Below are 13,164 nucleotides of genomic sequence, written 5' to 3' on the forward strand. Positions count from 1 at the left end.
ATGCACATGGCAGTTTTGGGCAGCATGGCCATTTTGGACAGCAAGGTCCTAATATGCAATTTAGTCCTCATGTAATGCATGGGCAGCATGGCCCCCATGGAAATTTTGGACAGCCAAGGTTTGGACAACAAGTCATGTATGGGCAGCACAACATACATGGGAAACATGTAGCACATGGCATACATGGACAGCAAGGCCCAAACGAGCTGCGTGACAAGATTGTGTTTACTAAGTTTAATGGGCAGTCCTCATCCCCGACTGAATTAGAGGAATGGACCTCTAAATTGGAAGCCTGTTTTCTCATTTACCCCCGTACCGATGAGGCAAATATTATTTTTTCCTCCCTTCATCTGGAAGGTTTTTCCCACACATGATGGAGATTTATTCAAAGAGAAAATCAATAGTTTCATGATTGGGAAGATTTCAAGATACATATGATCCAAGTTTTTGTCTCCCCGGTAGAGAAAGAACGTTTGGCTAGGCATTGGTATAAGTTTGATCAGCAAAATCTCACCATCATGAGGGAATATACCAACCAGTTTATGAACCTATCGATGTATGTTGAGGCTGTTAGTGATGGGCCTAATTGCATAAATATATTTATGGGCTAGATGTGCATCTTTCAGCTGATGTAATGGCTCAAAAGCCAGCCACCTTGTTTGCAGCCATAGAATTGGCTGAACAATATGGTCAGAAATACCGTCGCAATGAGGGCATGTAGCCCATTGCAGGACAACAAAGATACCCTATTAGGCAACCCCCATATGCCGGTAATTATTGCAGCAACAATGCAGGGAATGGCAGCCCCAAAATCCCCACTTACCCTACTTTTAATGCTGAAAGGAAATATGGCAGTTTTGGGGCAGCACCCCCTTCCAAAAGTGACCCAAAGTATGCTGAAAATAAGACATGGAATGGCTTCAGTCATCCTAATGGTCAAAAATTCATTCCCCCTGAGGTTGTCAAGGATCGTAAGGCTAAAGGCTTGTGCTTTAAATGTGGGGACAAGTACACGACTGATCATGCATTCAAATGCCCCTTTAAGAATGCCATTGCCAAGTTTAATATCATGTATGTGCTAGAAGATAGTGACAAGTTGGAAGAAGACTCACATGACAACTCTCCCATGATGAGACTTGTCGAAAATGCTGAATATGAAGAGGATCTTGACACCAGTCAGTTTTATGACTCATCGAACGGGTTCCCCGGTGGCTGCCCCATGGATGGCATGCTTGGGAATGACCCTTTGCACCCCACACTTACCACTATATTAGCTTGCACAATCTCCATGGATGCATGGACCGACTCTAGGAGCTCAAACACCCTATGGGTACATGGTAACATTGATGGGCAAGAATGTATACATTCTTATTATAGATAGTGGCAGCACAAATAGTTTTATGAATAAATCGACTCTTGCCCATTCGACATGTGTTCCTACTGAATTACAACCTCTTAGGGTTCAAGTGGCCAATGGAAGTGAGGAAATAAGCTCCCATGTATGCACACAAGTGTCTCTTATGCTAGCCGAAAATTATACAGCAAAGGTGGACTTAATTACCCTTGATATGGGCCCCGTGGATGTTGTTTTAGATTGTGATTGGCTGCAGTAGTTGGGAAAAATCTCTATGGACTTCTCTCAGTTGTATATGGAGTTTGTAATGCATGGGCAGCTTGTACATTTGGAGGGCATCAAAGAAATTGTAGATTTTCAGCTTATAACAACAAGATAACTCAAAGAGAAATTCAAGAAACACTCACAGATTTTTGTATTGCATTTGCATAACGATAATGATGACCAGCACACCTTGGGGAAGCAAAATGCAGCACTAAAAGCACTTTTGGTTGAATATGAGGACCTATTTCAGCCCCCCCACCACTCTCCTACCTTAGAGATCGGTGGATCACCTGATTGACTTGGAGCCCCATGCCAAGACCGGTCAATAAACCCTCATATCAGCTCTCTAAATGTGAGCGAGAGGAAGTAGCTAAGCAAGTCAAGGAGCTCACTGAAATGGGATTCATAGAGCCTAGCTCTTCCCCTTATGCCTCCGCGGTTCTATTGGTTAAGAAAGAGGACGGATCCTTCTGATTGTGCATTGACTACCGTGATCTCAATAAGATCACCGTAAAAAATAGATATCCCATCCCTCGAATTGATGACTTGCTTGATGAGCTCAACGGACCACACTACTTCACCAATATTGATTTGTGATTCGGCTACCACCAAATCAGAATGAGAGTGGGTGATGAAGTTAAAACAGCCTTCCGAACTGACTGTGGCTTGTACCATTTCGTTGTCATGCCATTTGGGCTCACTAATGCCCCCGCCACGTTTCAGAGCCTAATGAATAAAATATTGCGGCCATGGCTTTTCCAGTTTGTGTTGGTATTCTTTGATGATATACTCATCTACAACAAGTCACTGCATGAGCATTTGAAGCATGTTAGACAATTTTTTTATATACTAAGAGAGCACTGGTTATCTGCCAAGGAAAGCAAGTGTGTCTTCATGCAAACAGAGGTTGAGTACTTGGGACACATTGTTAGTGAAAAAGGCATCCAAGCTAACCCTAAGAAAGTGCAGTGTGTTTGAGATTGGCCCACACCCACTACCACTACCTCCTTGCATGGTTTTCTTGGCCTCTCCTCTTTTTATCGGAGATTTATTTTCCATTATGCCACAATTGCAGCACCATTAACTGAAAAGCTGAAAAAAGAGGCCTTCTTATGGGATGATTTGACTGATTGCAATTTTTAGCAGCTGAAAGAATTGCTCACTTCAGTCCCCATCCTCGTATGCCCCGACTTTTCAAAGGATTTTACCATCCAATGTGATGCTAGTGGACGGGGTATTGGTGTAGTCTTGCTGCAAGAACACGGTGTAATAGCATTTGAGAGCCAAAAATTAGATGATAAAGAGAGAGAGTTGCATGTCTATGATCAGGAGATGTTGGCAGTCATTCATGCTATTAAAAAGTGGCACCACTACTTGTATGGCAGTAAATTTAAAGTTAAAAGTGACCACTCTGTGCTCAAATACTTCTTCACTCAGCCCAACCTCACTCCCAAACAACATAGATGGGTAGCTACCCTACAGAATTATGACTTTGAGATTACCCACACCCGTGGCAAGGACAGTGTAGTGGCTAATGCACTCTCTCGCATGTTGAGCATGCAAGGTTTCATCTATCACTGAACTCCACCATGATTGGATTGAAGAGCTCCAAGAGGCCTACTTGCTTGATGCTGAATTCAGCTCTCTTTTTCAAAAATTATAGCAAGGTGTTATGGATGACAACTCTCAATATCAGCTCCACAATGGCCTCATTTGGATCCATGGTTGTATCGTAATTCCCCATGCCTCTCCTTTTACCCAAAGGATCCTTGAAGAGATGCATTCTTCACCGATTTCTGGCCACTTAGGGGTCTTCAAAACATATGACCACATTTCAAAAAGCTTCCATTGGAAAGGCCTATGGTGAGATGTTAAAGACTTCGTGTCTAGATGTGTGCCTGGTCAACAAAATAAAGATAGCACTCTCAAACTGGGTGAATTGTTGTAGCCCTTGCCTATCCCGGAAGGAAAATGGACCCACATTACCATGGATTTCATCACCGGTTTATCTACAGCCAAGAAGGGTTGGAATAGCATCTATGTGGTAGTTGACAGGCTCACTAAAGCAGCCCATTTCATCCCTACAAAATCTCATTTTACAGCATCTCAAGTTGCCACTCAGTTTATGGAGCATGTATTTAAGTTGCATGGCTTACCCCACGTCATAGTACATGATCGGGACACCAAATTTATGAGTTAGTTTTGGCATACAATTTTCAGCTCCATGGGGACCAAATTGGCTCCATCTACAGCCTATCATCCCCAAACACATGGGCAGACCGAGCGAGTCAACAAGTGGCTTGAGACTTATTTGTAACATTTTTATCATGATGTGCAAAATTCTTGGGATGTATGGCTGCATTTGGCTGAATTTTCTTACAACAACTCCACTTATTCGACTATTGGAGTCTCCTCCTTCAAAGCATTGTATGGTTATCAAGTGCCCCTCCCCACCGTGGTCTTCAATGAAAAGCTCAATCCCCTTGGAAAAGAAGAGTTGGATCGCATACAAGCTTTACTTCAACAATGCAAGGCAAATCTCAAAAGGGCTCAAGAGCACATGAAGCTCCATGCTGATGCAAAAAGAATACCCCTTGACTTTCAAGAGGGTGAATTGGTACTCCTCAAGGTCCCCAAGTCCCGTTATGCTACACTAAAGGACGGTTCTTGCAACAAGTTGGCACACCGTTACTATGGGCCCTACACAATCAGTAAGAAGATCGAGGAATTGGCCTACCATCTCCAACTCCCTCCCACTACTAAGATCCGTAATGTCTTCCATGTGAGCCAATTGAAACCTTTCATTGGCACTCTCCCAAAGATCGTGTAGAGGAGCTACCCCCATAGATGAGGAGGGCCTTATTCAGTATATTCCTAAAGCGATCATTGGGCAACGTGAAAAGCAACTCCGCACCTGTTCTATTCATGAATACTTGATCAAATGGCAAGGCCTACCAATAGAGAAAGCTTCTTGGAACCCATCATCTATCTTGGATGAGTTTCCACACCTCAAGGAGGCCGTATTGGCTGGAACTTAACCACACTTGACACCTATTTTGGGCTGCAGTCTACGTTTGGACAACCAACTGTTTTGCACCAGTTTTGGTCCTAACCCATTTTCAGCCCCATTTCCCATACATGGCCTGAAAGTACACCTCTAGGGCTCCATTCTGACACCTCACTTGCCCCGATCGGGGTTTCCTAGAGGAAGTTATGGCCATTTTTTCTCTAGCCATACTATCTTGGACAGTACACTAGTTACATTTCTTGATTAACAAGCATTTGTAATGTATTTTTTGTAGATATTAATGAGGAGAGAGAAGAATATACAATGCAAGTACATTGAAGAAAATATCTATTTACTATCACTACAAAATACATGCATAAAGTTTATGGCAATTTCTATCAGCCATCTCCATGACTTATATATATAAGGGCTTATAAGAAATATGTCAAAGCTACTTCTTTTTTTGAGGACTTTTCCTAGGAGAGGGGACATCCTTTTTAGGAGTCATTTTTTCCTTTCTTCGATGCTTTGGTTGCAATAGGTGCTGAAGACATAGCTTCACCTGCTTAGCAACTACTACATGCCCCTCTTCTTCTTCATTGTCCAAGCCCCCACTATTGTTTGTTCTTGGTTTCACACAATTGACCATTATGTACTTCGTGAGCTTTGCTCTTAGATACCAAACATGCTCAATTGTATAGCAGTCCCTTGAAAAACTTTCATACATTTGTAAGAAAATATTTTTAGTTCATTGTTATTTTTTACAATGGACTATTTTGCAAGTAAAACTATGAAACTTTTTTATGGTAGCTTATAGAATAAATTTTCTTATTATGTTCCAACCATATTAATCAAGACCTTACCACAACTTGTTGCATTTTTGTAAGTAAATTAGAAGGCATGGGAGGCTTTTTCTCCAGCACTTCAATTAATCTTTTTACAGTTATGTACTAAAATGATAATAAAATTTAGAGTACTTGCAATATATATATATACATATATATCAAGGAGACCCTAGATTATATAGCTTACAACTTAGCATTTCCATGGCTTTCTTTCAAAGAATTGATAAGGAAACATTGTTGAGAATAGCAAATGATGTTTGATGTGTATGCCCATAGAGGTTGGATGTGTGCCCAAAAGAGGCTTTCCCATAATTGGCTTTGTATGGAAGATAGACGTATGATGCATGCTCTAGGAAGAGACAACAGAATCCCATAATCACAGTGAGGTAGATTGGTACTATCCAAATGCTATATAAGCATGTACTTGACACTCATTTCAAGAAAATGGAACTATCAATTTGAGTCATTGTTAGTGTCATTGTCCATCTTACACAAGCCCACTTGGGGGTCTTCAAATGCCCCACAAAGATCTAGAGAATCGCACCTTGTGCTAGATGCTAGATCACATCGAATCTCTACCTACGAAATCTACACCAGATTCATGTATTTCTACAATGCTGGGTCCTGCAGGGCACAATGTTGATGCTTGATGTAACAAGAAGGAGCGCCTCAAGTTAGGGACCAACTCTCTTGAAGAGAACAAGAGCTAAGATGCCTTAGCTTGCTCACACTACCTCCTCCAAGGTCAGTACTTATGACAGTCTATAAGCATAGTTAGGACATTGAGTGACAATTTTCACAATGTCGGGGCTGAGAGAGGCTAATGTCAAGCTTTGAGGTGATAGAAAGTTACCCAAGGAGTAAGGGAGAGATATCCAAAAGAGAGCTTGAAGAGATATGATATGATTTGAAAATTCTAAGTGCTCAAGCAGAGGTGGGTGCAGGCTAGCTATGGCAGACACAAGGTCAAGATGAAGGTGAAGTTGAAAATGGAATCATGAGCTGGATGTGATGGACAGAGATGAGGAGAGGTGAAGAGAGACTAGAGAAGCAGTGTATGGAGCTATGCCATGCTCAGCTGAGCTCTGATACCATGTGAAAAGCATGGATCTAAAGCATGGTAGGAGCTATGGAGGTTGGATGGAAGATGAATACACAACTCATGATGACATAGACTTAGATAGATTAACTGTTACACAAGTGAATTAGGTTCCAAGATGGAAGCTTGGACTCTCAAGCTAAAATGGCTCCCAAAACTTCTCTCTATATCTATCACAATCTGTGAAACCCTAATTCTCATCTCTGTGGGCAACCATAGCCAAAGCTTCAAAGCTTGACATTTTCACAGTTTCTTCTCATTGAAGCTATCAATAGTGATTTTAATAATTGAGCTACACTCTCTCAAGTTTTTTTGACAAAGAACTGCACCTAGCCCTTCGAAGTGATGCCTTTTAGTCATTTGTCTACTGACCTAGATCAAATTTGAAATTAAAATCCATGTATTAAAAGCCTCAATATTTGTAAAGGGATTAGACATTGCCATTAAGTGTGAATGCCAATTGGTAAGACCTTCTCGTCTTTTTGAAGAGGAGATGTTTTATGCACAAGTGCCCAACTTGGATAGAAAATCCAATGCTAATGTGATATTGGCCAAGCCATGTATTCCAACAAGTCCCAAAGCTATCCAAAGAGAAATGTATCCATCTTGCAAAGCTACATGGAATCCCAAAATCTATGTATCCCAAGATTTATGTGATGGTTCAACAAATCATGTCAAGTCATAGCAATATACCTATTTATATCCATCTCAAACTCACTGAGAAAAAGAACCAGCAAAAGAAAAATGAAGAAGATATTTTCCGCTGCTAATGACAACAGAACATGTGTATCATGTTTTCCCATAGTGGATGTAAACCCTTACCAAAATGTAAAGTTTCAAGCCTTAACTTGACTAGGTTTCCAAAGAGCTAGTCTCCCAGGCCATGTCATCATGTGGGGGGGGGGGGAAGCCAGCAAGAGTAGAGACTCATCATTTGAGGGGGGTGCTGATAATAGCAAATGATGCTTGATATGTATGCCCATAGAGGTTGGATGTGTGCCCAAAAGAGGCTTGCCCATAATTAGCTTTGTATGGAAGATAGAAATATGGTGTATGCTCTAGGAAGAGACAATACAATCCCATAAGCACATTGAGGTAGATTGGTACTATCCAAATGTTATTTAAGCATTTACTTGACACTCATTTCAAGGCCATTATGGAGCTATCAGTTTGAGTCATTGTCTATGTCATTGTCCATCTTACACAAGAATGTGTTTATGAGTCCAAGCTTCCATCTTGGAACCTAATTCACTTGTGTAACAGTTAGTCTATCTAAGTCTATGACATCATCATGAGTTGTGTATTCATCTTCCATCCTCCATAGCTCCTGCCATGCTCTAGATCCATGCTTTTCACAAACATTGATTGTCCACACAGTCTATTCCAATTAGGCTCCAATGAGAACTTAAAACAATCATATTTCAATAATTTAACAAGAAAAAATCTCATAAAATCTAATAGAATATCAAATTACTTACCTTTCATTGTATGGAATTAGAATGAGCTCCAAATTTTCAAAGTCAATTGGATTGAACCAATGATCAAATGCACTTGCATCAAGCTCACTTTTCATATAGTGTAAGATAGATGGATCAAGAACCTCAATTCTTTGTTTTATATCAAAGGGGAGCTAATGCATTACACACCTACCAGTAAAGGAATGGAGATAGTGAGCATAAACATGAAAAATCTATTGCTAAAACAATGTAGTGAGTAAAAATAAATTTGGATATATTATACCTCATCCCAACAAGAAGAATAGAGTTATTTACTTCTGTCATTTTCTTGAGGATCTGAATACAGTCAAAGTAAAAAAATATCATATGAGATCTTTTGTTGATATCACCAAGTAAAAATCAAGAGACATTGAAGCCCTCAAGATCAACCCTTTCAAGAAGGGTAGATAGCTCTTTTTCAAAAGATGGTAATTGCTCTCCTTCCTTTTCTTTTCCCTTCTTCCTTCTATACTCCCTCCATTTATATGCTTGTTCTTCTGTGGCCTTCTCCTCTTTCTTATGCCATCTTGTGTCTTTTTCATGGGTGGCATCTTTGACCTTAGGATCTCGATCATCTCTCTTTTTTCTATATGGAGGCACATTTAAAATGTTGAAATTCTTCTCATCAGTAAAAGAGGGACTTTCTCAAGGACCTTTAAAAATATATATCTCAACCTCCTAAGAATTATCATGTCTTTGCCCATAAGCATAAGCCTATCTACATGAGCAGCACACATATATGAATCTTTAAAAAACTCAATCAAAAAATATTTTTTAGCCTCCTGGATGCTTGAATCAGAGTTGTCATTGTCTATCTAAAACTATCGAGACTATGCTTGTCACAAATTTCTCTGACAAGCCTTTAAAAGGATTGTTTTGGAATTGCATTATTGAGAGCCTTCGTTGTTGCAGTTCTAATCTCCTTCAAGCATCTAACATGCTTGATAATTTTCTCATTTGCTTTAATTTCCTTGGAAGTTTAGAAGGCTTGGAGGGTTGATGGATCTTTGAAGCAAGCCTCGAGGATCAACTTTCTGCTTTCTTACAATAGACTTAGTTCTGGCCATCCAAAATCTCCAAAAATAACAACAAAACTCAAAATTAGAAGATTGTCAAATAACTAACGTATGAAACACAAAATGAAGACCTGTCATTGGCAAAGAACCTCTAGTTTCATATTTTATATGTTGCCATTACTATGAGCGAAGATTTCTATGAAATGTGAAACATGATCTGTCAAAGACTTCACAAATGCTATTCTCACATTTTACAAGTTTAACTAGAAAGAGTTAATGGGATAAGGGAAGGTATGTGATAAATATATCATGTTTTGATCAACAGTAGATTACAGGCAGCTATAAGAAATAAATAAAAGAATTTTGTGCATTACGTGTGATGAAATCTTACCTTGTGTGCTGGGTATTGAAATTCTTGATCTCCTTATGTGGAGAAAATTTTTACCTTGTGATGAAGTTGCCTAGCGTTGGCAAAGTCGGAGTAAGAAAGGAGCCATTTTCAAAGAAATGTGCTTAGTATTTTGAAAATTCTTTTTAAAAGGACCTTTCTTCAAAGTATAATTAGCAATTTACTCCACCATGTGGTGGGTATATTGTTGTCACCTCGGAACTTGTGCCATGTGTCATTGACCTTTATGGACGTTATGACACTTTTATGGCATTATTTTTTGGGGTGAATGGGAAGCTTTTTTAGCCTTCTTTTTTTAGTTTAAATATAGCATTTTCTAATTAGTGCATGGTACCTTTTGAGCGAGTTCCAAGGCGGCTCTTTATAAATACACGTTGTGAAGCCAATTTAGGTGGTTGTATACACAAACTTTTCTTCTACTCATTTTTCTCTCTCTCCCACAATCATAGACCTTGAACATTGTAAGCCAAGAATACACATGCTCTCAACAAAACTAGTTCATGCTCACAGAGCAATACATTTCTAAGGTAACAAACTTCTATTGGTTATTTCTCTTATGCACAAGCATTGTGACTTATTCTTAATTGCATTGGATGTAATAGAAATGATTGAATAATTTATTTTAAATACATATAAGTAAGGAGTCAATCTTTACATTGTGTTAGCTTTTTCCATTGTTGTAAGGTATATTTTTTTCGATCAAATGCGATAAGACTCCATAAAGCTCTTCTAAGACTTCTATAATCGCATTTCATAAATCATGGAAAAATCTATGAATTTTTTCCTATGGATGCCAAATAAAATGGGAAAATCGATCCCACGCTTTGTTGCTTGGTTTCTAATCTCGCGTTTCATAAGTCAAGATTCTTTGTATTCTTAAACTTGTCTTATTTTTTCACAATTTCATTCTGTGGAGGAATTAGGATGACTAAAATGAAGCTTTCTCTAAAGGAAATGGATGAAGAGGATATGTAGGATACATGTGATGACAAGCTCTTTTTCCTCCATACGATTGGAAATTCATCGAGACTCAACTATATCAGAGATATGTTCAATGTTTCCCTCAATTTGCAAGAGCTCTTGAAGGATCTTGAAGACAAATTGAAGGATTATAGGGAGTACTAGGATAGACATATGCAAGGCCTAAAGATAGAGGGATTTGTCCATTACAATGATGTAGTGGAAGCTACCAATATAGCTAGAATAACTTTGCAAAAAAGGTTTAGCCTCGTTGATGAGGATTCAAGAAGTGGGATTTCATCAAGATCAGCATTAATGTCTTCTTATCCATAAGGATGTTGGATTTCTTGTATATCTTCAATATATGGATAATTTTTCTTTAGATATGATACAAGAGAAGAAGACAGAGGATGTTGCAAGTAAAGATAAAGAGGTTGAAGAGAAGGAGGAAATTTTTAAGGAGGATTTTGAGAACCAACTAGTGCAAGGATTTGATGTTGCTTTGTTTAAAAGTGAGAATATTACAAAAGTGGAAGAAAATGAGATAGAGTTGAGTGTAGAGATTGAAGAAGGTCCTCTTGATTATGTCCCAATATTTTCCACTTGCCTCATCAACAAAAAGAGATATGGATTGTTAAATGATATTCAATACCTTTTTGATCTCATAGAAGATTATTGCTTAGCAATCCTTGTAGAATGGGGTCAAATTGATAAGAATTTTATAGGTTATAAACAAGAATTGCTAGCAAGTCTTGATGTTGAGGGAGAGAATTTTCAAGACAGCTTTGTAGCCTTGCATTCATGTATTAATCAGATCATGGAGGAGCTTGAAAAGGCGGGGCTACCTATAGTTCCCATAGGTTCAACAAAGACTTGGTATTGATGACATGGGGTGAGAAACTGAAGTCTCCATCAGAGGAGAAACCAAAAAGCTCAATAAATCTTCATGATGATAGACTTGTTAAAGAAGATGAAAAACCTAAGGTATGAAAGATAATTTTAAGATTGAACGTGCCTTCCAAGCAAGATGAAAACCTGGGTAATGGAGGTTGTGAGTACACTCACAGATCCAAGAAACCACAAAGAACCACTTAAAACCTTTCTCTCTTACATCCTTTATTTTTTCTATGAACAGACCAGCACACAGAAGATATGGCATGAATTGCATCCTCACTCTCTCTCTCTAAAAATCAAACATTATGCACATGGGAAGAGAGTGAGAATTGTGCAGAAATAAGAGAGGAGAAGAAAGAATCGTGGAATTGAGAAGATAAAGGAGAGAGGAAGTTGAACCACCTCCTCCAACCACCTTCCCATGACCATTCACATCCTTTTTTTAAATTCATGATGTAAAATGATAAAATACATAGTATTTTTATCTAAGGTTCATAGCCATAAATATATTAGCCCAAGTACAAATGAATTTTATATGTCCAAAAGATCTCACAATTTACAGTACATTTGGCAATACATAATATGGTTTTTGATCAATTTTGCACTAAATAAAGGGTTCATCGCTCAAAAAAAGACAGGCCAAAGACCACGTCACTTTAAACCAGGTTGCCAAGCCAACTCCTAAGAGTTGTTGCACTAGATAAGTGATCTTGATAACTAATTCTTGCGATTTATTCTAGTCTTCCTTTTTATCTATGACACTCATACGTAATAGTCTAACTAATTTAATAACCAGAACTCAGTAATCTTGTTTAGCACTTTGTTTCTTAAATCTGCACAGCTAGGTATTTATTTTGGGCACAAGGATGCTAAGCTTACGAGAACTATGGTTTCTCCCCATCTTTCAGGGGCAACTCCTTATAAATTTCTCCTGCCATTCTAATGGTGATTTAACCAGGAAGTTTTGATGTTTGACTTTAGAAATATTGTTTCACAACATAGTTTCAATAGAATCTATGAGTTTATCTCCGTTTCAATTCCTTCTTAAATGTTTCCTTCTCCACCTTTTATAAAATTACTTCCTTTTATTTTATTTTTTTAAATCAACAAACATTCAAACCAAATCAACTAACGTGCCATAAATCCATAAACTTTAATTCCCCTTTTTAAACGTTTCCCCTCTCCGTATTGTGCATTCCATCGTTTTTAATGGTTAAGTAATTAATTCGTTTTTATATTTTTCATGAAAATAACAACTTTTCTATCCACTTCTATGTCAAATATAAATCAAAATAAACAGAAGTTTTCCTCATACTTTTTCGTATATTCATACAACATTGATTTTAAATTTCCATTTCACCCTTTAAATTATAAATTAATCCTAGTGGTCCTCCACTCTTCATTGTAATTATCAAATAAGTTCTTTTAAAATGCGAACAAAATGTAGATCTTCAGTGTGGATGCTGAGGCTTTTATAAAAATTTATTTGTATCATTCTTAGGTCATTTATAAGAAATTTTGACTATTTTCTATTTTTAGAAAATTAAAACAAGTCCACATAAATACAAGTGACCATTCAGTACAGAAAAGCAAGTTTCAATACAATTTTTCAAAATGATAAACTAAAAATTTTCTCGTGCTATATTCTTTATTTTTGTTAAACGGTTTAGGTAAGTACTTATAAAACTCGCAGCTTGTCATTGCTTCTTTGGAGACCGTGTCCTCTTTTAGTCTAGTAACAGAAAGTCTAGCTTCTAGCCAGCGTCCCGACCACGAGCTCATACTATTGCCCTTATTCTCCTTCGGCTTCTTGCGCTATT

This window comes from Lygodium microphyllum, unplaced genomic scaffold, assembly GCF_053477565.2.
Source record: "Lygodium microphyllum isolate KBCC unplaced genomic scaffold, Lygodium_microphyllum_v1.1.10 scaffold_38, whole genome shotgun sequence".
Taxonomy (NCBI): Eukaryota; Viridiplantae; Streptophyta; class Polypodiopsida; order Schizaeales; family Lygodiaceae; genus Lygodium; species Lygodium microphyllum.